Raw genomic sequence first — 20,916 nt, forward strand, 5'->3', positions numbered from 1 at the left:
GCCGTTGACAAAGTGCTTAAAGAAAACTCCATGCGAACATCACATTCGTCATCACCCTAACATTCACCAGCAAACATCGTTGTTCGCGGACACTTCACCATCTCGGATCGTTCAACAGTCTAACGCGATTCGCGTCCATCCACCATCAACAATCAACTACTCAAACTTACGAAATCAACAACATCAGCTATCCTAATCTACGGAGCCGAATCGCAACGGCATCAACAAATTACTCGAGCATGACGAAAAAAAGAAGAACAACAACTCACCGGCGATGACGACGGGAGGACGGATCGGCGACGGCTACGAATGGATCGGTTTTGATGTGTCGCCGCGTTCTTCTTCCTTCTGTTTCAGTGCTTGCAATCTTCTTGAATTCGGTTAGAATTTCTCCTTGCCGCGAGCTTCGCCTCCACTTGTATTCAATGCTCTTCTTCTTCTACCTTTCTTGGAGTGATTCTGGTGAGACGTTGATCGTTGGTGGCGAAGGTGTCGTGAATCGGTTACGGTGGTTGAAGATTCTACGAGGATGATCGGAGGTTGGTACAGTGAATGTGGTTGAAGAACCGAGGTGGAAGAGGAGGTTGAAGTGGTGGCTTAGCTCTGCCGTGTGGAGCTTCGAATGATGAAGCTCCCACAACAATGGAGAATGAGCGTGTACTGAAGGTGAGGACTGAGTGCAGAAGCTTCTGGGAATCAGGGGAAAATCGTTCGACCCCAATGATTGGCAATGATTGCCTCTTATATAGGCTTGATCCAAGGGGCAAATTGGAGAATCAGATTTGGGTGGCTCAATCTCATTCGTCCAGCTGGCACTTAAGTGAAGGTGAGTCTTGAATTAAGTCACGTGTGTTTTGACACCAGTTCACTCTCTAATCCCTTTGCTTTAATTTCTTTGATCCAACTGTGGATAACTTGTTATTGAACCAAACTGATTTGGACTGTTGCTTAACTTCCTGAACTGCATATTATTTTGAAACTCATTGATTTGAACTGAACTGCATTGGCTTGTTGTGACTTGCTTAGATATTTTCTATGGTGCAGGATTCGTGTTCAGTTTGGTGTAGTGTCAAGGTTAATATACATTGTATCAACACAAGCAAATTCATTGCAAGCCCCCGTCGGTTGCCGTTATTGCTCGGTGCTAAGTTTAGCGTCTTGATGCAAGCTTCGCCCTGTCGCAGTGCAGGATTGTTATGCTACTAGATCCGGAGCTAGCCTTAGACAGACGTTGCCGTTTGTGCTGAAAACCGATTCGTAAGGCCTCGTTTGAGCACGGCTGCAGGTTTGATCCCTCTTGCACCGCCTCGGATTGTTGTAGCATTATTGTGGGGTGTGTATGCTGCCGGTAATGGAATGGTACGTTTTATTCAGCAGGGTGTTCAATCCATGTTGGTGTCCTTGTACTGATTTAGCTCTGGTGCAAGCGACAATCACAAGATTCCGCAGTAGACTTGATGGAAAGGTTTGTGTGCTTTCTTCTTGACCCTGTTCTGCCTTGGCTTACTGCAGGATTTCACTTGGCTTGATTGGGATGCTTTTGTGAGCTGAATTACCTGCTGCCAGTAAAATGTCAACATGACGAAGCTATTATCCCACACCTGCACATAGGTAAGAGAATTTGCCGTAGATTCACATGGTTGGTATTTTAGCTTATGTTTCTGATTGATTACTTCAGGTTGTGATGCTACTATGCATGTTGAACGCCAACTTATGATGATTCTGAGTTGATGATCTTCTACAAGGTCTCTATTACTCTGTCTTCTGCCAACAGGTCCTGTAATGGACTTTTCTTGCTCTTCATATTCTGAGAAGTTTGAGAATTAACAGGATATTCTGTAGTGTCTCCCGCGTGACTTTCACCAGATACCTTAACCAAGTCTGGATATGATACCACCCCAGCCCAGGGCGTTGCCAAACTCACGGAATTGACAGAAGCAGCAACATCAGATACAAGTGTTTCTGTCTGTGCCTTTCTCTGTTCTTCCAGCTGAATTTCTAATAAAGACTTGGCCTTGACACTTGGAGCAGGTTTCCAAGCCTGTCCAGCAGCAACTTCAGCATTGTGAGTAGAAACAGAACCAACTGCCACAGAATCGCCTGAAAGGATTGTTTCGGTGATGTTTCTAGTAACACTGACATCTTGATGATCAGCTATCTCTAGTACAGCATTTTCTTCAATCTGACTAGCTTTACTCCTTGTTTATTTTGCAGATATGTTTCATGTGATCCACCGTTATTTGGAATGTGCTTAATTGTTTGCGAGCTCGTAATTTGCCATCTGCATTTTGATTGTCCAGGTCTCATGTTTCGCGTTTCGCACATGCATTCCCATCGGCCGTTACTATCGTGGTTTGAGTTACATGCTGCTCAACTGGTTTAACTCCCACATCTGTACCCACCTGTCCAGCCAGTAGCGATGCAGCCGAAGACACTACAATAACAAGTGCAACATGCTGTGCCGGTTTGGTATGCTCACCAGACTCGGAAACTGCGTTCAAAAGAGTACCACCAGCGCTGTTATTGTTATCCGACATCAGCAGAAAAAGGTTTAGGTGCGATATTAGGCTCTTCTGTGGTCCTATTCTGCTCATGTAACAGGAATCTTTCAACAGAAGCTAATGCGGGCAATGTTTTCTTCTGGTACTTGTCATTAGTTTGTTCAAGAAGAGCAGTATACCAACTTTTATGCTGACTAATACTTTGCAATCCTTCATGGCAGGGTGGAAATGATTCTGCAGGTTACCGCTGCTGTTTGGTTGCAGGTCTACTTGCGGAACATTCCGTGAATGAGTTCAGTATCAGTTCATGTCGGTTTCTTGTATCATGGCCATGGTTCAATTCTGATTTGTTACTATTTGTCATGCCGGTCATGGTGGTATGGAGGAGCAAACATGGCTAAGTAAAGGGTTGGACCTGGCACGGCATAACAGTGGAATTTTTGAAGTCACAAAAGTCAAACCAAGGATCCACATAGGGCTGAGACATAGGGTTAGGATCAGAGATTATGGACTTAGGATTTTTTGGGATGGGGTTGACTTTGGTCAAAGTTGACCAAAAAGTCAACCGTTGACCAAGGTCAACCTTGGTCAACACCTCACATTTTGTGTTTATCTTGTTTTCTTTTTTTTGTAATGAATATTTTATCCTTTGTAATGGAAATTGATATTCATGAATGGAGTGAGCTTGGATATGGAATCTTGTATGAGAATCATTGTATGGACATGCTTGAGAAAAAGATTGAAATAAATGACTTTGTGGATCTGAACATGATCCTTGCATTCACTTGAACTTTTAAACGAATAGGTTTGACCTGGACTCCCATGATAGCTTGAATGACGATGTACCAGCCGAACTAGGCTTAGGAGGCTATAATATAGGAGTTCGACCTGATTAGGGTATGGAACCATGACCAAGTAAAGGCCTTTAAATCAGTGTCTTGATCCCTCCAGTAACCACCATTGACACCAGATTTAAGCATCATACCCAAACATCTCCACGCTAGGCTTCGATTGGGGCCACCCCGAATTCACTGAGAAATCCTAGTTTCCACTAGGTGTAAACATAAAGCTCTGAATTCAAGTCACTGCCATCTTGTGTTGAACCTTGCTTATGTAGATGAAATGCATGCTCATGATGATATGCAAATGTTAATAATCTAGAAATGAAATGAATGTACAAATGGGAGGTGCAAATTTGAGGTGCTACAGCTGCCCCTATTCAATCAGCTGGGAACCCGAACGGATGAGAGCAACGGCTGTCAGACTTTCAGGGTAAACAGGGATTGAATACCGAGTACCGTAGAAATTTGCACACTGTTGGGACTTATTTCTCTATTTTCCTTTTTTCCGAGGTACAACCACATCCAGACATCGACACACGATGAATGGGATCAGAAATCATCTCAACTAGATGCCAACGGACAACTAGGAAAAACTCAACGTTTACCAAGACCAACGGAGAGGTACGTCAACTCTACTGGGACGACCAGGAAAGGATACAACCACACGTCAGCGGACGTAGCGGGAAAAACTCAACGTTTACCGAAACCAACGGAGAGGTAAATCCACGTGGGGATAGGTACAACTAGACGTCATAGGACGCATAGGGAAAAACTCAGCGTTTATCGAAACCAACGGGGAGGTAAATCAACTGGGGACGACCAGGACAACTCGACCAGACGTCATAGGACGAAAGGGAGACTCAACGTTTATCGACACCAACGGAGAAGGAGAAAACTCAACCAGACATCATAGGATGAAAGGGAGACTCAACGTTTATCGACACCAACGGAGAAGGAGAAAACTCAACCAGACATCATAGGATGAAAGGGAGACTCGACCAGACGTCATCGGACGAAAGGGAGAAGGAGAAAACTCAACCAGACATCATAGGATGAAAGGGAGACTCAACGTTTATCGACACCAACGGAGAAGGAGAAAACTCAACCAGACATCATAGGATGAAAGGGAGACTCGACCAGACGTCATAGGACGAAAGGGAGAAGGAGAAAGCCACTTCACGAGGGAAAGGCATCACAACCGGAAACCGAATAGGACGTCTACTGGGAATTCTGGCTGGGAATCAACCAGACATTAATGAATGACTGGGAAGAGGGTATATAATCAAACGTTCGCGGACGAATGAGAAAAACACAACGTTTATCTAAACCAACGCGGAGGTAGATCCACTGGGGGAAGGATACAACCAGACGTCATCGGACGACTAGGAAAAACTCGACGTTTATCGACACCAACGGAGAGGAGGAATATTTTGAGGGGAATCATCTGGCATTACCAAATGATCTGCGGGGAATAATCAACTATACGCCATAGGACGTACAGGAAAAACTCGACGTTTATCGACACCAACGGAGAGGAGGAAACTCTGGGGACGACCCTGTGGGGAAAGATATCAACTATACGCCAACGGACGCATAGGAAAAACTCGACGTTTATCGACACCAACGGAGAGGAGGACTCTTCTGGGGAGAGTGAACGACGTTACGAACATCGAAAGATGATGTTTACTGACATCAAAGAAGACCAGACACTACGCATGACTGGGAAAGCACCGAAAGATGGTGTTTACCGACACCAAAGAAGACCAGACACTACGCATGACTGGGAAATCACCGAAAGATGGTGTTTACCGACACCAAAGAAGACCAGACACTACGCATGACTGGGAAATCACCGAAAGATGGTGTTTACCGACACCAAAGAAGACCAGACACTACGCGTGACTGGGAAATCACCGAAAGATGGTGTTTACCGACACCAAAGAAGTAACACACACGGGTGCTGACGGTACAAATGACATCTACAAGACGACAGGGCAAGGCTTGACACTTGCAGAGGGGTCTCACTGGGGAGAACAATCTTTTCTTTCCAACGGATGAGGAAATAAACCTCTGTGGGGATTACCCTGAATGCCATCAGGAGCAACTGTAGCAAACATGCTGTACAGGTTGAACAAACATCCGCCTATGCCGGGGAGACTGTCTGACAGGGTTTTGGAACACATGAATGCATATGTTTGAATTTTTCTATGGCGTAATGCTCCACATTGAATGGAAATGCTACGCGTTTTGAGGATGCAATGATTACTACATGCAAAATGCAAATGCACCCTGGCTACGGAGCCAAAAGATCAGGTACTCCAACTCTGCGGGGAGACTTTGACTGAGGAATACTCTGCGGGGAGAGCCTTCATCTAGGAATGCCTTGCGGGGAAAGCGCCGACTTCTCACTCATGTTGGAGAAACAAAACTGTTGCCGGGAACAGGATAGACTTCGCTGGAGATATACTTCACAGGACTCAATCCACTCGGGGACTCCACTTGGGAAGCACTCAATACTCCGCTGGGGAAGATAACACCAAGCAACTCTTCGGGGATGATACCCTCTGGAGTAATAAGATCACCTTACTGGAGAATGATATAGCACTTCACTGGGGAAGACTTAACCAAACCTCAGGTAGGACAACTCTGCTTCGGGGAATAACTTCCACTCCACTGGGGACGACCCACCCAATCCACAGGTAGACTAAACTCAGCTGGGGACGCCAATACCGATCTGTCACGGAAACTTGTCCACTCCACTGGTGGGATGAACTCTGCTGGAGAAATATTTCTGTGAAACCCGCTCCACTCGGGGAACTTGCTGAGGAAAACCCACACCACTCTGCTGAGGAGAACAACTCTGGTGGTGATGATAACACATCATATCATACTGGAGACAGACCTCCACAACCCTGCTGGGGAGAAGCACTCACGGCCGTGCTGGGGATAACAATATCACAAACCCAACTGCTGGGGGACAACATTCTCGTGACAAACTCCGCTGGGGGAACTCCTGGGGAAAACGTCTGCCAGGCACTCAGTGGGGAGCTCAGCTGGGGAAACCCGTCAACACAAGCCTGCTGGGGATAGGCAGTCCTTGATCTGCTGAGGAGAGAAGGCGCTATCCATAGACACCCCTGCATGGGAATAAAGCTCTGACAGCTCTCAACTTGCTTGGGGAAGAAATACCTGCTGGGAAAATGCTCACAGATGACGACCTGCAAGACAATTCAACACAATGCCCCAAGGGTACATGGACAAGATATGCTCAAGTGTCCTCAACATTCAAAATGATTTTCAAATGTTTTATCCTTCTGCAAGTTATTGTTAAGCCTTCATGTTTTATTATATGCAATGTCTATCAAAAATTCGGACGTTTTTGCAAACAAAACAGTAAAATAAAAACAAGAGAGCTTTTTCTGAATAACGACTTTTATTGATTGAAAAAGTGCCTGAAAAGGCAAATACATTGGGAAGCAATTCCTAGAAAGAGGTAATTGCGCACAAAAGGAAAATAAACTATCCTAATGGCAATGTGAATACGGCATCCACTATTTCCCAATTCTGTTATAACCCACAGATCATCAGTTTTCCTCTCAACTCCTTGCTTTCTGAGAAGAACGACTGGACCGATCACATCTTTCGAGATGGCAGCTGACGAAGCGCTATGAGGTACAGATACCTCAGACTGTAGTCTTCGCTTTGATCCCTCTCTTGGCTGGATCGCCCTTTCGGGTTTTCAATCCACCGGGATACCCATTTTTGCCTAAGCCGCCCTTGCGGGTTTTCGACTTATCGGGTGTACGTATTCTTTTCACTTATATCCCTAATTTTTGCCCGAACCTTTTCTTTCTGTTTTTTGGTTCGCCGGGACGCCCATTTTTGCCTGGACTCTTTTGTTCTTTTTGTCCAGCGGGTCAATTTATGCGAAGTATTTTTTTGACTACATCTGAGTTAACAGGGGACGGAAAATCTTCACCATCCATTGTTGTAAGCATCAAGGCTCCACCGGAGAAAACCTTCTTCACAACATATGGACCTTCATAATTAGGAGTCCACTTGCCCCTGTTATCTGTACCGGGAGGAAGGATTCTCTTCAAAACTAGATCACCAGTTTGAAATGTCCGAGGACGCACTTTCTGATCAAAGGCTCGCTTCATCCTTCTCTGATATAACTGCCCGTGGCACACAGCTGCTAGCCGTCTTTCTTCGATAAGGCTTAACTCATTAAACCTTGTACGAATCCACTCGGCTTCGTCCAACTTGACATCCAATAATACCCTCAGAGAAGGGATCTTCACCTCAACTGGTAGGACTGCTTCCATACCATACACAAGGGAATACGGGGTTGCCCCGGTCGACGTACGTACTGAGGTACGGTACCCATGCAAAGCGAAAGGTAACATCTCATGCCAATCTTTGTACGTAACGACCATCTTCTGCACAATCTTCTTGATATTCTTGTTAGCCGCCTCTACAGCACCATTCATCTTTGGTCTGTAAGGAGAAGAATTGTGATGTTCGATCTTGAAATCTCTGCAAAGTTCTTTCATCATTTTGTTGTTGAGATTTGAACCATTGTCAGTGATGATTCTCTCGGGAACCCCATAACGACAGATGATTTCCTTCTTGATGAACCGGGCAACCACTTGTTTGGTAACATTAGCATATGACGCTGCTTCTACCCACTTGGTGAAATAATCAATCGCAACCAGGATGAAGCGATGTCCATTCGAAGCAGTAGGCTCAATCTTCCCGATCATATCAATGCCCCACATAGCAAACGGCCAAGGCGAGTTCATGACATTCAACGGGCTTGGTGGTACATGCACCTTATCAGCATATATTTGACACTTATGACATTTCCGAGCGTATTTGAAGCAATCGGATTCCATAGTCATCCAGTAATATCCGGCTCTCAATAGTTTCTTGGACATTGTATGACCACCAGCGTGGGTACCAAACGAACCCTCGTGCACTTCTTGCATCAACATGTCTGCTTCGTGTCTATCCACGCACCTGAGCAAGACCACGTCAAAGTTCCGCTTGTACAACACATCATCCTGATTCAAATAAAAGCTTCCAGCCAGCCTTCTCAGGGTTTTCTTGTCATTCTTCGATGCACCTTCAGGATACTCTTGAGTCTTGAGGAAGTTCTTGATATCATAGTACCACGGTTTCTCATCAATCGCAACAACAGACTCGGCTGCAAACACATACGCAGGCCTCTCGAGTCGATTCACAGCAATATGTGGCACATGATTCCACCAATGAACTTTTATCATGGAAGATAAAGTAGCCAAAGCGTCAGCCACCTGATTCTCATCCCGGGGGACATGATACAATTTCACCTTCTTGAAGAACGTCAGTATTCTTCTGGTGTAATCTCTATACGGAATCAAATGCGGCTGGTTCGTATTCCAATCTCCATTGACCTGATTGATCACTAGGGCAGAATCTCCAAATATGTCAAGTGTTTTGATCCTCAGATCAATGGCTTCTTCTATTCCCATAATACAAGCCTCGTACTCAGCTTCGTTGTTGGTGACATCAAAGGTCAATCTGGCAGAAAAAGGTATATGAGCACCTTTAGGATTGATCAGCACTGCACCAACACCATTACCATTCACATTCACGGCCCCATCAAACATCAATGTCCACTTGTCATCAGGATCCGGTCCTTCCTCGACAAGAGGCTCGTCACAATCTTTCATCTTTAGATACATGATGTCTTCATCAGGGAATTCAAACATCATAGGCTGATAATCGTCGATCGGCTGTTCGGCGAGATAGTCTGACAAAACACTACCTTTGATAGCCTTCTGCGACGTGTACTGGATATCATACTCAGTTAAGATCATCTGCCAACGGGCAACACGCCCAGTGAGAGCCGACTTCTCAAAGATGTATTTCACCGGATCCATCTTAGAAATCAACAAGGTAGTATGGTTCAACATATACTGCCTCAGTCGGCGAGCAGCCCATGCCAAAGCACAGCAAGTTTTCTCAAGCTGTGAATATTTGATTTCACAGTCGGTAAACTTTTTGCTAAGGTAGTATATGGCATGCTCTTTTCGACCAGACTCGTCATGCTGTCCCAATACACACCCCATTGAATTCTCGGTAACTGACAGGTACATTATCAGTGGTCTCCCCGGAGCTGGAGGGATCAGGATTGGAGGTTTCTGTAAATACTCTTTTATCTTGTCAAAAGCTTTCTGACAATCATCATTCCATTTGATGGCCTGATTCTTTCTAAGCAATTTGAAAATCGGTTCACACGTGGCAGTTAGGTGAGATACAAACCTTGCAATATAGTTCAATCTCCCTAAAAACCCACGAACCTGCTTTTCTGTTCTCGGTTCAGGCATCTCCTGAATAGCTTTGACTTTCGCTGGATCGACCTCAATCCCTTTCTCACTGACAATAAAGCCTAACAGCTTCCCTGATCTCACACCAAACGTACACTTGTTTGGGTTCAGCCTCAGTTTGAACTTGACCAATCTGTCAAACAACTTCTGCAGATTAACCAGGTGCTCCTCTTCTGTCTGCGACTTCGCAATCATATCATCCACGTACACTTCAATCTCTTTGTGCATCATGTCATGAAAGAGAGTCGTCATGGCCCTCTGATAGGTAGCACCGGCATTCTTCAGCCCAAATGGCATCACCTTATAGCAGAACGTGCCCCAAGGTGTAATGAATGTCGTCTTTTCCATGTCTTCTGGCGCCATCTTGATCTGATTATAGCCCGAGAAACCATCCATGAAAGAGAATACCGAGGATTGAGCCGTATTATCAACCAATACATCAATGTGAGGTAATGGGAAATCATCTTTCGGACTCGCTCTGTTCAAATCCCGGTAATCGACACACATCCTGACTTTGCCATCCTTCTTCGGCACAGGAACGATGTTGGCAACCCACGGCGGGTAAGTTGTTACTGACAAGAAACCAGCATCGAACTGCTTCTGAACCTCTTCCTTGATTTTAACTGCCATATCAGGACTCGTTCTACGAAGCTTCTGCTTGACCGAAGGACAATCATCTCTGAGAGGTAGTCTATGAACCACGATATCCGTATTCAGCCCAGGCATATCTTGATAAGACCAGGCGAATATCTCCATGTACTCTCTCAGCATCTCAATCAACCTGCTCTTGACCTCAGGTTTCAAAGCGGCCCCGATCTTAATCTCCCTTCTGGCGTCCTCAGTACCAAGATTCACAATCTCCAATTCCTCCTGATGAGGTTGGATGACCCTTTCCTCCTGCTTCAACAATCTAGCCAATTCTTTCGGGAGTTCACTGTCTTCATCACTCTCCTCTTCAGCTTGATAGATGGGATTGTTGAAATCATACTGAACCATAACAGATTTGTTCATAGTGGATGCCATAAGATCAATTCTGCATGTTTAATGCTTTACTTCAGAAAAGAGTTCAAAAAAGTCACAAAAACAAAAACATTGCCATTTTTATTTTTTTGAAAAATGAAAAACAAAATAGAAAGACAGGGATCACAAAATTGTTTGCAAAACGTCCTTTATTAATGATAAACAATGAAAACATGTGGCCCTACAATGAACCACTACGTCTTGGGCAGAACGTAGGGTTATGTGCAGAATGAGAAAAAACAAAAGAAAATTACTCTGTCTGAAGAGTAACTTGGACTATATCCTCGGCAGTCCAGTTGTTGATCACCTCCCCTGGTGCACTCGGGCGGACCCAGCAGTCGAGATCACAATCGCTATCAACATCTTCAACATCAGCTGCGAAGACGGCGCCATGATTCATCAGCCCAGCGCTGGTGAAGGTACTCGGACCTGCTGCCCCCTGCTCTGCTCGGAGAGGCTCATAACCGATGCCAAATTTGTCCTCTTTGATAGGCAAGTCCACCATCTTGCCCCAGCCCTCGGCCTTGCCGGAATTAACCACCTCCTTAGCTTGCTTGTAAGAAGTAATTGAAGCGCCTGGCTTCCTCTGTTCAGCGTAGGCCACCTTCTCAATAGCCACCGTCTCGAACGCCTGGCACAGAGTTTCGTGGATCTCGCCATCCACCTCGACATATTTAAATGAGGACAAATGACTCACCAAGATGTCCTCTTCACCGCACACGGTCACAATCTGGCCGTTCCAGACATATTTGAGCTTCTGGTGGAGAGTCGATGAGACTGCTCCTGCTGCATGGATCCATGGACGTCCCAGAAGACAACTGTAAGCAGGCTGGATGTCCATGACATAGAAGACAATGTCAAACTCCTCCGGACCTATCCTTATAGGCAGAGTGATTTCACCAAAGACAGAACGCTTGGATCCATCAAAAGCACGAACAACTAGGTCACTCGGCGTCAGCACAACCCCTTCAACCGATATCTTCTTCAGGATTTGCTTCGGCAGCACGTTCAACGAAGATCCGGTGTCCACCAAGACATGAGATAGTACAACCCCCTTGCATTCCATGGTGATGTGCAAGGCCTTGTTGTGATTCCGCCCCTCAGGTGTCAAATCAAGATCTGTGAACCCCACGCCGTGTCGGGTAGTCACGTTAGCAATTACACCTTCAAGCTGATTGACAGAAATCTCCTGAGGTACATACGCCATGTTTAACATCTTCAGCAAGGCGTCCCTATGTGCCTCAGAACACAACAGCAGAGAAAGAATGGAGATTTTGGAGGGAGTTTGATTGAGCTGATCTACGATCTTGTAGTCACTCTTCTTTATAATCCGCATAAATTCCTCCACATCCTTTTCAAACGAGCCACCAGGCACATTTGTTTGAGCAGGACCTTCATCAACAACGGCCTGTTTGCCCTTAGCTTTAACAGATGCCTCAGCATTGGCATCCCTCAACTGTTGAGGCGCAAACAGCCTACCGCTACGGGTAAAGCCTCCGGGTCCACCCACATTGTCCACAGCAGTACTCACAACAACCGGAGCTTTACTGGCAGGTGCAAAAATCGTCACAGGCGCTTGATTCGAAAGCTTGACCCTGTTCTCAGCCCTCCTGTTGCTTCGGTAGGCATTGTCATACCTCCAAGGCACAGCATTGTTATTCTCGGCTCTTCTAACCGGAGCGACGATTGTTGTAGGAGTGTTGGCAGCAGCTGGTGCAGATATGGTAACCGGAGTACCACTATTTGCAGGTGCACGCCCTTCAGATGGTTTGAAAAAGATAGTGACAGTAGACACTGCCCCCTGATCTCTGTTGTCAGCCCTACCAAATCGAACGCGGCCCTGATCCATCAAACCCTGGATACCGGCCCTCAACAGTTCACATCCGTCCTCTGACTCTTCACAGCCCAAACAGTCTCTATCACAGCCCGGATGAACTCCACTATTCAGCAGACGGTCTTTAATTACCAACAGAGAAGTATGAATCTCATCCACACTGATTACCAGATCTTCAGGTTCAACCCCTTCAACACAATTTACCCTATGAGCACCATGCGCAGGCATAGGATTATTCACAACATTCGGCACAGGGGAGAAATTGATCGTCTTGGAATCGATCAGATCCTGGACTTTATGCTGGAAAGCCCGACATTTCTCTATATTGTGCCCTGGTGCTCCAGAATGGAAATCGCACCGGACATTCGCGTCATACCCAGGTGGCAAGACAGTTGGTGGAGCCATAGTTCTCAACTCCACGAAACCCAATCTGAGCAACTCAGGTAGAAGCTCAGCATATGACATGGGCAACGGGTCAAACCTTCTATCCGGTTGCAGCCTCTGCCTCGGCTGATAAGGACGTTGTTGCTGTTGTTGTTGTCTTGGTTGTTGAGGAGGTGGACGTTGTTGCGGTGCAGGGATGGTCACTGCAGCAACCTGTCCATATTGATGCTGATTTCTGTTCGGCCCCCGGCGATGCTGAACAGCACTGGTTTCACCTTCTCTACGGCGAGGTGCCCCAGAGAAAGGTTTCTTTGATGAAGAGGAACCCACATCGTTGATCTTTCCAGCTTTGATCAAGCTCTCGGTTCTTTCACCACAAATCACCACATCAGAGAAGCTTCCGAATGGGCAACTCCCCATTCGGTCCATGAACACTCCCTGCAGCGTGCCAATGAACATATCAGTCAACTCCCTCTCCAGCATAGGGGGTTGAACTCTGGCAGCAAGCTCACGCCACCTCTGGGCGTATTCTTTGAAGCTCTCATTATTTTTCTGGCACAGACTCTGCAGTTGAGTCCGGCTCGGTGCCATATCCATATTGTGTTTGTATTGTCTGAGAAAAGCTTCTCCCAGATCCCTCCAGCATCGGATAGAGTCTCGTTTGAGTTCCATGTACCAATCTAAAGATGCCCCAGATAGGCTATCTTGAAAGAAGTACATCCACATTTTCTCGTCATCTGTATATGCCGAGATCTTCCGATAGTAAGCCTGCACGTGGGTGCGAGGGCAAGAAGTACCGTTGTACTTGTCAAAGGTGGGCGCTTTGAATTTGTGGGGAATCCTCAGACCTTCGACCAACCCCATGTTCGTGACATCGAACCCAAGAGAATTCTGGCATTCCATCGCCCTAATCTTTTCAGCCAGGGCATCGACCTTACGATCCCTATCTTCATTTCTAGCAACATCACCCTCGTCTTCACCCATCATTGTGAACATGTCCTCTTGTCTATCAACAAAAGGAGCTGGATGACGTGCCGGAGCCCGGGTAGCTCTGGCGTTAACCTCTGCAGCAAGAGGCTGACCATCAACCCTTATACCCCTGAGTTCTTCTCCAGTGGCGTAACCATAGCCGGGAGCAGCAGCAACGTTGACATTCTCATACCCAGGTGGAGCAATAGGTGAACCATGGTTAGACGCCTGAATAACCGTTTCCTGTCTCTGAACCAGAGCACGGAGCTCCTCCTGACCCTGAGCAACCCCTTGCATCATCGTCAAGAATTGGGCCATGTTCGCCCTCATCTCAGCCATCTCAGCCTGAACCTGATCCATGCTTCTTCGCTGATTGAGTCTGGTAGAGTACCGGTGTGGTCGTTGATCAGCTATCCTGCCTGACACAGGAACCCGAGTGAGAAGTCGGCTTAAGAACACCTGTTATGCAAATGTTATGTGCATGATGCTAATGCATATGATGCACATGATAATGATCATCTCTCAGGCATTCAAAGAGCCTGATTTATCTCAAGAAATGACAACCTGCAACAACGCAAAAGCAACAGGGAGATATAGAGACATCATACAACTGAGTAATGAATACAGAGTGAAACCAAAATCTCATCTATAAATGAGCAACTGGATCATACAACAAAGATCCAAATATCCAACAAAGTACAACAAATGAATCCCACCCAACAAGCCTGGGGGTGATTCGTAACATAACATCAGGAAAATACAAGCTAAGACAAGCTACTTCCAGGAATGAGCGTCTTCAAGTAGTGACACTGGTCTATCAACAGTTCACACTCTGAACATTCTGGTAAGGGAGTGATCTTCTCCTTCAACTGTCTTCTAAGCTCAATAACCTCTGCCCCAAGCTGGGTCTCTGATGCAAGTCTCTGGTCGACTTCCTTCTTCATCTGGATATCTTTGGCTTTGATCTGCTTCTCCAAGTCTCTGATCTTCTTCAGATAACTGGCTTCAGCTCTCTGCAATCTCAAACACTCTCTGTGCTCTGCATCTAGCAAGGTCTCCATCTCTGAATAAGATCTCTTTTTACTCCTTACTCCCCCAACATCTGCACTCTGGATGTCTCTGAGTTGATGAGACAGGTTCAGCTTTTCAGCTTTGGCTTGGTACAACTCCATCTGGGCATCCTGCTCCTTCTCCTTCAGGCGACGGCTCTCCATCAGAGCTTGCTTGTACTGCTCAGCGGGCACAGTATCAGCAAGAATCAAGGGTGGTTGCACTTGCAACGGATTCATCCTATCATAGGGCAGCAATAAAGTTTCCACTCTCTTCTTCACCCAATCCGTGTAATCAGGCATAGCAATGGCAAACTTCTTCCCCAAAATGGATCCATCTCTGACACCAATGGACTTCCAGGCTCTTCCAATCTGCTCCAATCTAACAGGGTCATTTTTCTTCTCAAAATACACACTCTCAGCTATCTCAGCTTCAAGTGGCCTTCTACTCATAATGAATCCCAACTGGCGAAGGGAAAGAACTGGGTTGTAATTGATGCAACCCTTGGTCCCCACAAGTGGCACGTTCCGGAATTCTCCACAACTCATAATAACATCTCGTACATCCATCCGGTATGACTGCCATCTGATATCATATGAAGTGAGAGACATCACCCTCTGAGTCCACCTATAAGTGCTCTGAGCATCGACAAACGGCCCACTGACTGGTAGGAGAGCCATGAACCATCTGAGCAACAGTGGGAGACAACACCTGATGGCCCCACCCTTACCATGCCTACTGTGGATAGCATAGTAAGTGTCAGCTAACAGAGTAGGAACTGGATTCCTTCCAATGAAGATGCAGACTGCAGCATAGTCAATAAAGTTGGGCATACTAGGAAACAGGATGATCCCATAGATCATTGCAGCAAGCTGGGCATGAAAAGCTCCCCAATTCCCCTTCTCTGCTTCTCCTCTAGCAACTCTCAGCAGAAACTTCAATGGCATACCCACAGCATCTCCATTGGTCTTCCAACTATCACTGACATCCCGGACACTCAGATGCAAAGCCCTAGCAACAACCCTGAAATCAACTTCCTTCGGGACGTCCAAGAAAGGAATCTGATGCTGAATCGAGACACCCAACAGAATGGAGTACTCCTCGAGAGTAGGCGCCAACTGATAGTCCTGGAAAGTGAAACATCTAAGCTCTGGGTCATAGAACTGAAGAAGCGTCTGTAACGGCACCGGGTCAACTACCATCTTCAACAGAGTCAGAATATCCCCATACTGATCCACAAACCCCCTCAGACGCTCACTGGTCACAAGACTACTCAACTCAATCAGAGATGTCAAAGGCTCACGGTGGAAAATGTAGGAACAAGTCTTCCGCTTCGGCTCGGGAACTGTTGCCATCTCTATCAATGAATCAAGCTCTGGAATGTACCTGAGAAATGATATGTATGCAAGGATTAGTTTCCTCTTTTTTTCTTTTTTTTTTCATTTTTCTTTTTCATTGCATTTCTTTTGAAAAATAAACATGCTATGATGCACATGATGCAGGCACGACTGGCAAGCTGTGCATCTCTGAACACAGGATCAAAACTTCGGCTTGAATTCTGATCACAATCGTCTGAAACCCAAAGTCAACTGGTCAACTATCGTCTGAACCCAATCTGAGGAACTGAGTCACCAACAGGAACATACTGAGTCACCAACGGTCACCATCAGTCACCAACAGTCACCATTTGTACCTGTTAAAATGATCATTCCCTCCCCACTCACGGGTGTCATCTAGGCCAGGGTAAGGTCGAGAGAAACGCAGGATAAACAACCCTTTCAAGAATATCATCCTGTGCACACCAGATGTATGCACCGATAATACCCCATCAGAGTCTGAACTGCTCGTGATATCAATGTTCCGCTAAGTGGCGTACACCACCCGCTTCCCATGAATCACTCTATTCCTAGGTTTCCTAGATTGCACTCATAGCCTGGGTATTGGGCCTTTTACCTCGAGTAACTCCCACCCCCAATCAGAGAAAACACAGCCAGCACAACAGATGAAATGAATGAATGCAAACATTAATGCACACATTGAATGCAAACAGTAAATGAAATGAATGCAATAGATAAAGCAGCATATAGCAACCAAAGCCCTAACCTAGAGAACGCTAGGAGAGACTCGCTTAGGGAAGAAGGACCAGCACAGGTCAACTTCTCTAGATGTCCCCAGTGGAGTCGCCAGCTGTCGCATTACGCGAAAAACCGGCGGGAAAACAAGAACAACAGAGCCGCCACCGTGCGTTATTTATCCCAAAAGAGGGAAAGGAAACGCTCAGAGTAAACCTGGAAAAGACGTGGTCTCGCGACCAAAGAGAATGGGATCGGGAGTCGGTTATGCGAAGGGAAGGTATTAGCACCCCTACGCATCCGTCGTACTCGACGGGATCCACGCACAATAAGAAGGAAAATGGTTGCTAAAACACTGCTCAAAATAATCATCTACACAGGCTGAAAGAGACACAAGAAACAGACTGAGACTGACTCGGCAGGATATCGCGTCCTGGGCCTACTTAGTCTATCAAGCATAGACATCAGAGTCAAAGTAGTTCGGACTGGGGAAACGATACATGCTCGCTAGGATATCGCATCCTATGCATACGTATCTCCTTTGGACGAAGGAGAATCAGAGCATTCGTAGCTCGGCTGACACGCACTCAAACAAACGCAGGCGAGGGCAAACATGGAGCCTGAATGCCAATCAATGGGCTTACATCAGCATCCGAACCAAAACACACACAAGGAGGCAAACGTGGAGCCCGACTGCCCATCACTGGACTTACGTCGGCATCCGAACCAAAACACACACAAGGAGGCAAACGTGGAGCCTGAATGCCAATCACTGGACTTACATCAGCATCCGAACCAAAAACACGCACTAACACTGGAACCCGAATGCCACTCGATGGACTTACATCAGCTTCCAAGCACACAACAAGACACAGGAAGAAGAAGGGTCTCGATTGCAACTAGGGCAAGAGAAAGGGGAGGTCTCAATCGCAACGAGGGCGAGAGAAAAGAATTAGTGTTAGTTGTTAGTCAAACTCGACAAGACATCGCATCTCGTGCCTACGTATCTCATCTGGACATGAGAATCAGAGTTGCCGTAGTTCGGCTAAACTATTCCTGTTGGTTCGTGTTTTTTAGGTGGACAACGTCACTACGCAATCTACCGGATGCTCGACCTTTGGAGACTTACTCACCTGTAGTAGAAGGAGTGGACGTATCCTTAAGAGGGGATAATGTTTGTTTGTGTTTTAGGAAAGCTCAAGCAAGAAAGGAAGTCCTATACGAAGGAACCGTGCTACCTTAATTGTCATGCAAACGAGACTACGCGGAGTCTAGCAAACCTAGGGGATACAATCACACCACACAAACATATACAGCATGAAATAAACACACCAACAAGGGGGCTCAAACATCAAGGCTAGGCTTTAGTCGAGGGGTCATATCAACCTCAACAAACAAGCCTCTGTATCGGGGTCAGGTTAGCTCTTAACCTTGCCATTGAGGGGCTAAGGTGAAGCCAGATGAAAGGTGATGAGGGGTGTGCCTCATTGCTTCTATCTCAAGTCAGAGAGAGCATCAGACAAGGGAGCGTGGGTCCAGAATGGGGGGACCCTTCTACGCTCAGGACATAGACTCGACTGTACAATGTACAAGATCTTGGGCTTGGATCTCAATGCTACAACCATGCAATGGGAGCAAGGAGAAGACTCACAGAATAGTGGGGGATAGATTGCTTATCCCTACCTTCCACCAATTGCCTCAAATGAGGACTTTCCCTGCTTAGGACAAATATAAACATACACAAGCATTGCCTCTTAAGGAGGACTTCAGACAATTTGCCCGGCCCGGTAACAGCCGGGTCTCCAGACTACATGAAGTCAGAAACGTCATACCTCGGTGCAAATTGCTTAGCAAGCAAAGCAAAGCAATATTAGCAACTTAATGTACCTGTGTGAATAGCTAACTAGTCAGTACACAATTCAAACAAACAATCAACAGTCAATATCACACAAACAGACAAATCCAATCAGACAACAATGAGCGATCCATGAACACAAGTGAATCCCCCATTAAGGCCTACAAAACACACAATTGTTAGCCAACAACAACAAATGGTTAAGCTCAAATGAAGGAGCATCATCACTCATGGAGATGCATTCTTGAACCTGAAATCACAATTCAAATGATAAGTCCAAACCACTAGGTCGAAGCCTAGGGTCAACAGAGGGAAAAAATCCAGAACAGAAGCTGATACTCCACATGAAGCTCATTTACTCAGGTGATAATATGTCCTAAAATTAAGGGAGCATGCAAAATTGAATTATTTCTAAGCCTAGGGGTAGAATAGTCATTTCACAGTTAGGGAGTAATTTTGAATTAAATTTCTATTTATGAAAGTTCTAATTAGAGCAATTAAATTCTATACTATTCTAATTATTCTAAAACAAAACTCCTAAGAGATTATTTAACTCTAATCCTAAAATTAATGTTTCAAATGACTTCTATCATTAACTAAAATTCTAATTAGCTTCTAAAATCTATTTAGACTAATCCTAGAATTAATTCTAAATCAACAGTATTTCTAATGGTCCACAATTAATCCTAAAATTAATCTTTAATACTACTTCAAATGTTTTTCTTTATGGAAAATCTAAGTTGATAATTCCTAAAACTCTGTTTAGTTCTAGTGACTAATTAGCTCTAAGACCAAATTTTAATACCTAATTAAAGTCCTAAGAACTAATTAACTAGCCTATTAATCTGAGATCTAATGCTTCTACATAATCCTAATTCTTCTAATCAGCATCTAACCATCTGGAACATAGAAATACACATGTGAGGAAGCGTATAGGTGAAGTCCAGGAAGAATCCACCAAACGCGCTTTTCGCAAAAGCTACACAGGCAAATGAAGCGCTTGCCGTTGACAAAGTGCTTAAAGAAAACTCCATGCGAACATCACATTCGTCATCACCCTAACATTCACCAGCAAACATCGTTGTTCGCGGACACTTCACCATCTCGGATCGTTCAACAGTCTAACGCGATTCGCGTCCATCCACCATCAACAATCAACTACTCAAACTTACGAAATCAACAACATCAGCTATCCTAATCTACGGAGCCGAATCGCAACGGCATCAACAAATTACTCGAGCATGACGAAAAAAAGAAGAACAACAACTCACCGGCGATGACGACGGGAGGACGGATCGGCGACGGCTACGAATGGATCGGTTTTGATGTGTCGCCGCGTTCTTCTTCCTTCTGTTTCAGTGCTTGCAATCTTCTTGAATTCGGTTAGAATTTCTCCTTGCCGCGAGCTTCGCCTCCACTTGTATTCAATGCTCTTCTTCTTCTACCTTTCTTGGAGTGATTCTGGTGAGACGTTGATCGTTGGTGGCGAAGGTGTCGTGAATCGGTTACGGTGGTTGAAGATTCTACGAGGATGATCGGAGGTTGGTACAGTGAATGTGGTTGAAGAACCGAGGTGGAAGAGGAGGTTGAAGTGGTGGCTTAGCTCTGCCGTGTGGAGCTTCGAATGATGAAGCTCCCACAACAATGGAGAATGAGCGTGTACTGAAGGTGAGGACTGAGTGCAGAAGCTTCTGGGAATCAGGGGAAAATCGTTCGACCCCAATGATTGGCAATGATTGCCTCTTATATAGGCTTGATCCAAGGGGCAAATTGGAGAATCAGATTTGGGTGGCTCAATCTCATTCGTCCAGCTGGCACTTAAGTGAAGGTGAGTCTTGAATTAAGTCACGTGTGTTTTGACACCAGTTCACTCTCTAATCCCTTTGCTTTAATTTCTTTGATCCAACTGTGGATAACTTGTTATTGAACCAAACTGATTTGGACTGTTGCTTAACTTCCTGAACTGCATATTATTTTGAAACTCATTGATTTGAACTGAACTGCATTGGCTTGTTGTG

General features: G+C 45.6%; 2 long non-coding RNA genes across 6 annotated transcripts; one reads left to right on the forward strand and one right to left on the reverse strand.

The window, feature by feature from the left end:
* The first annotated feature begins 696 nt into the window (after positions 1 to 696).
* LOC127128559 (uncharacterized) lies at positions 697 to 3,602 on the forward strand. Of its 5 annotated transcripts, XR_007805964.1 has the most exons (5): positions 873 to 1,359; positions 1,513 to 1,611; positions 1,679 to 2,117; positions 2,215 to 2,643; positions 2,723 to 3,600. It is a non-coding gene; the product is annotated as an uncharacterized LOC127128559 (long non-coding RNA). The 5 variants fall into 5 exon arrangements; XR_007805965.1 differs by adding an exon at positions 697 to 826 and having other exon boundaries at positions 1,045 to 2,117; positions 2,723 to 3,602; XR_007805968.1 differs by having other exon boundaries at positions 870 to 1,285; positions 1,378 to 2,117; positions 2,723 to 3,601.
* A 12,555-nt stretch (positions 3,603 to 16,157) lies between these two features.
* LOC127128576 (uncharacterized) lies at positions 16,158 to 20,367 on the reverse strand. The gene is made up of 3 exons (XR_007805970.1): positions 20,170 to 20,367; positions 18,876 to 18,930; positions 16,158 to 16,357 (listed from the first exon to the last, which is right to left on the reverse strand). It is a non-coding gene; the product is annotated as an uncharacterized LOC127128576 (long non-coding RNA).
* Between the last annotated feature and the right edge of the window lie 549 nt (positions 20,368 to 20,916).

This window comes from Lathyrus oleraceus, chromosome 1 (assembly GCF_024323335.1).
Source record: "Lathyrus oleraceus cultivar Zhongwan6 chromosome 1, CAAS_Psat_ZW6_1.0, whole genome shotgun sequence".
Taxonomy (NCBI): Eukaryota; Viridiplantae; Streptophyta; class Magnoliopsida; order Fabales; family Fabaceae; genus Lathyrus; species Lathyrus oleraceus.